Here is a 5,187-nt window from a genome sequence, read left to right as displayed (position 1 = left end):
CATAGATATTTGAACCAATAAAAAATACATACCATACCATTCTGAAATCTATGAAAAATTTTATGTCAATCGGGCAGACTTGGATTTTTCGGTGTACCATTTGTATGGAATGAGCACAATTATGTATGGGAGCTATATGTAAACCATTTTCAACAAAACTTCACAGACATCAGAGTGGACTCAATTCAGTACGCTGTGCAAAATTTTGTCTCAATAGGGCAAACCATGGCAGTTTGGTGCACCATTTACCTAAAATCGGAAGAAATTATATCTAAATCCGAACCGATTTCAACAAAAACAGACATGAAACTAAAACTAATTCGGATGTGTCTCAATCGGACAAATATTGGAAGTTTGGTGCAACATTTACATAAAATTGGACGAAAATATATTTTTCACATGTCCAAAAATCCTTAAGACCAAATTATAACAATTTAGGTTGAAAAACGTTCCTAAGCTCCCATAATACCGATCATTTGGGTGTATTGGTATATGGGGGGTAAAAAAATCGACCTCCATTCAAATAGAAATTTGAGTTTAATCGTGAAGAGGCGGATAGTACAAATCAGCCCCTACCAGCATGGACGTGCTTAGGTAGCGGATCTGAGGTGAATGGAACAATATTCAAAATGAACCAGTGAGCGGAGCAGTATAGTCGGACGGGGCCGACCATATGATACCCTACACAACTTCCATGAACATCTAACTTTCTGTGGTACCACATTCTGAGCTTGGGCAATATTTCGCGATGTTTGCACCCTCATGACCCACCAGAGGTCCACAAATATTACTAATATTCAGTACAGTCCTTCTAATTACTTGTCCAGATTCCCTTCAACCTGGGTTGTTTTGTGATGTTCGGCTTTCAATTGCGGCCTGTAGATCGACTCAAAAAAAAAAAACAAAAAAAAAATACGTTTTCGGTCCACTTCATCCCATATTATTATCTGATCATCACCGAAAATTATAGGCGTTGACCTTGACCATACCTGGATATTAGTGAAAGCGATGAGCACTATATTTCCATATTTCCACCCTCTAGTGTGTTAATGGCTTACTAAATAATATCTGAGTACGTAAGCACCTGTAAACATTTAAGTGTAACTCCCACATCCGAGTACATACGACAATAAAATTGGTATCACTTAAAAGGTCAACCACTTCTCTTGGATATACTATCAACCTCTCGTGTTTATGTCCTTCAGGGGTAAATCTATACGCTATAGGATACAAATTTTGTAATTTTTCACACAAAAGTCAGGGTCCATAATCGCGGCCTCTGGTGCGACCAGAAAAGCCGACAAAAATAAAGTTTTTGGTCCATTTCATCCCCTAAATATTAACCGATCTCTTTCGAAAACAATAGGGGTCTTCATTGGCCAAAACCCATCCTACATGCAAAATTTCGTGAAGATTGGTCCACAACTGTGGCCTGTATCGTGTTTACAAATTATAATGGACGGACGGACACACATGTCTAGATCGACTCAGCTAGTCGAGATATGACGATCGGTATACTTAAAGGTGGGTCTAGGGCCAATATTTCGCGGCGTTACAAACATTTGGGGCTGCACAAAGCTATAATACCCTGACAACATAGTTGTGTAGGGTATAAAAATAAATTGGTTTTACAAAATTTTGACATGTTGTCGATGAGGTACTAAGGGAATAAACCGATAGAGATATAGGTTAACATATAAGGTTTTGCAAAATTTGGGTCAGATTAGATTCTTCGTTCCCATACGTTTTAATGATGGAGTCAATGCTAGGAGAATTAAACCTATATATCTCTTCTTCAGATTGAATGGTAGTGGACCTGAGGTTTGGTAAAAATATTTGGATATCCTATTTGTTTCATATGATATTTACACGTTTTTACAATTTTCAATTTTATGTGGGGGTGATGTGCAAAATTTGGATGAAACGCGATACTCATTTGCTTGATATTGGATTTTCAAAATTTTGATATATAGTGGAGAAGGTAACCGATAAGAACCATCATTGGTCGGAATAAAGGTTTGATAAACATTTAAAATGTAAATCAAATCGGAAACTTTTTTCTCATGATATTAATCTACATTTTTAACATTTGGTGGGGAGGGAAAAAAAGGTACCTCTATCTTTGAACTTGATTTAAGGTTAGACGATTAACACATACTTAGTCTGAACACTAGCTATCATGCGCACCAAACAGCAAAACAGACCGACTAGGGATAAGTAAATCGACTTTCGACTAATCGATTAATCGACTTTTTGTATTGAAAAGTCGAAGTCGACTTTGGACATTTGAGAAAATCGCAAAGACGACTTTTCAAGATCGACTTTCGATTTTCCTCATATATTCTTGCTTTATAATTACAAAGCCGAAATTGTCCAAAAATTACACATTCCAGAACCTTTTTTCATCTGTTGACAACAATTCTTATAAAAAAATAAATTTTTAGTCGATTTTGCTTTAGTTGGTAAAAGTCGAAAATCGGTTTTGAACAGGTTTGACAAAATCGAAAGATCGAAAAGTCGACTTTTTAGTCAAAAGCAAAAATCTAAAAGTCTAAAACTCGACTTTTTGGTCAGAGGCAAAAATCGAATAGTCTAAAAGTCGACCGAATAGTCCCTAAGACCGACTATCGACACCAGACTGTCTAAAACGGATTTGGTTCAGAGACACTTGATTGTATTACCAATACTTCGATGTGGCTCATTTCCTTTATATCCAAGCGTAAAAGTATAAAGTGGGGTTCACTTCACCCACAAACTTTAGGCGTATCGTCTGGGAACGAAGACGATATAGTGAAAATTTTTTGTACCTACATTCTGCATTTTTGAAAATCCTTTCTAAATGATACTATTTTTTACAATTTTGATTTGTGTGAACCGATAGAATCTCGAAATTGGGAAATGAGAAATGGATTGATACAATTGGTATTTAGGTGATCCGATAGAGCTGGAATTCTGAAGTTTGGAATTAATTTTGCGTGAACCTATAGAGTTCGAATCATGAAATTTGGTACTAAAAGATGAAAATTCCATTGGTGCCGTTACAATTATTTGTTCTGCGAGGAGGATTTCTATCCTTTGACAACTCATCACTTAAAACATGAATAATTTCTACCAGGAGGCCTGTTATTCTCTGTAACCACGAAATGGGACGGACATTTATATGTACGCTATATCAAAGCACGAATCTACCGTCCAAAAACACATATTGCCAAACTACAGTCACTTTAGTGGTTGTGGTGTGTGGATTTTTATTATAATTGAAGCTAAACGGATTTCTAGTCTATTGAGTCAATTACCCATCTTCGAATTTCGAACTTTAATTGAAAATAAAAAGTGGCTAATTGGCAATTACTTTAGTTATTTCAAGGTTCCCTTTGTTCAGCTTTTGTATTCTCCATTCCAAAAACCATAATAATAAACACATTTTCAATAAACTCCCGCCTCTGACATCGTAAGAAGAAGAAGCTTCTCCGCATTTTTGTGTAATTGTTTGCTACATCTCATCCTTTGTGGCACATACACACACAGTGTCCTTGTTTAACTGTTCAACACACATTTTTTGCCGTTAACGCGCTGTTTGCCTTTTTTCTTTCATCGTTTATTTTTTATTCGATTATTTGCTATTTATCATCATCATCATCATCACATTTGTGAATTATCAGCCGGTCTGGGACAGCCAGCCAACCAGTCAGCCACCTGCATAAACAACAACATTTAACAACGTCTGTCGGCTGTCGTTATGAATGAATGTGGTTTGGCCCCTATGTTTGGCAAGAAATGTCTGAGTGGCTGCTGTTAAAATAGCTCTTACGTTCTCCTGCCATGCTGCCCGGCATGACAAGTGTTTGGCCAAATGTTTGTTTGTGCAAGTGTGTGTTTCTTGTTTTTTTATTTCGTTTTGTTAAAATAACAGTAAAAACTACAACAAACCTAGTTTTTCATGGACGTTGTCTACGAAGTTAAACCCTACAACTTTATTTTAAAACAAATTTCGAAATTTAACTGGGATTGGATCCGCTTACCAACAACCCACATATGTTTGACATTTATTGTTTAATTAGCGAACGAACGAACACAAAACAATATGTTCGAACCAAGTTCCGAATAAACGCTGTTGGTTTTTGCTGTGCCATTCGGCGAATTAACATTGCAAATATGTTATTGACTTTCGTTCGGAGGGATCAATTGCAATATGTTATCATAATTTGTGTTGTTGCTGCTTCTGTTGTCGTTGTTGCTTTCTGACAAATAGCTAGTCAATTACTTAGTATGAGGACTAAAATGTGTATTTCCCCATAAATTGAGAACATATGTTTTCTGCGTTTTCAGCCTTTTGCGGCACAACCTATATTTTTTCAGCTTTGTTTGTTCATTTGTGATGAACGATATTGTTGGCAAATTATTGTTTTGTTTGTCGTGAGCTATTGATCGGCAAATGTCCTTGAGAGGTGTCTTTATATAGAAATAGGCCTATTTTTATAGAAATTAATATTGGTATTTCCGCAGTTAAATATAAAATGATGTTTGCCAATTTTAAGGGGTTATTGTATACAGTTTGCAGTTGATCTTAAACAGTAGATATTTACCATAATTTAATGCAGTTATATTTAATCTATGAATAATGAGAACCAGGGCTGCGAAGTAAAGATATTTTTTAATAGACACCGACTTCGATTTATTTAAATGGAAAATTGGGGTTCATCGTTCATGTAATATTTATTAATATAGTTTTAAAGAGCTAGTCTTTGGGTATTTTGAATTGTATGGAGGTAGTCGTGATGCGACATAATGGAACTATTGGTCTGGGGGTAGATAATGGGTCTCATGCATAAAAACGAGTAAAAGCGATGAGTTGAGTCAAGTGAGCAATTGCTCGTAAGTTGAGTTAGATCAAACAGCAACAGCTTTTGCTCAATTTCGTATGCATAAAAATTAGTTCAAACCTATTGCAATTACTTGAGCAAATTGAGATCAAACTTCTAATTGTTATTGAAGTGCAAACATGTCAAGTGAAAGTGAATTAGAAGAAGTAATAAATACTAATAATAAAATAGACACTGACGACATTTCTACATTTTTAGTTCAAAAAATTAAAGAAAACAAATATTTACTGGAAAAAAGTCAATTACCAAGTATTAAAAATAAGAAAAAAAAATACAATAGAAACATGTGCCAAAGAAATTAAGC

The sequence above is a fragment of the Musca vetustissima genome, unplaced genomic scaffold (assembly GCF_032173495.1).
Source record: "Musca vetustissima isolate MV318-11 ecotype Yass unplaced genomic scaffold, APGP_CSIRO_Mvet_v1 utg93409, whole genome shotgun sequence".
Lineage (NCBI taxonomy): Eukaryota > Metazoa > Arthropoda > Insecta > Diptera > Muscidae > Musca > Musca vetustissima.
Note: the sequence above shows the minus strand (reverse complement) of the source record.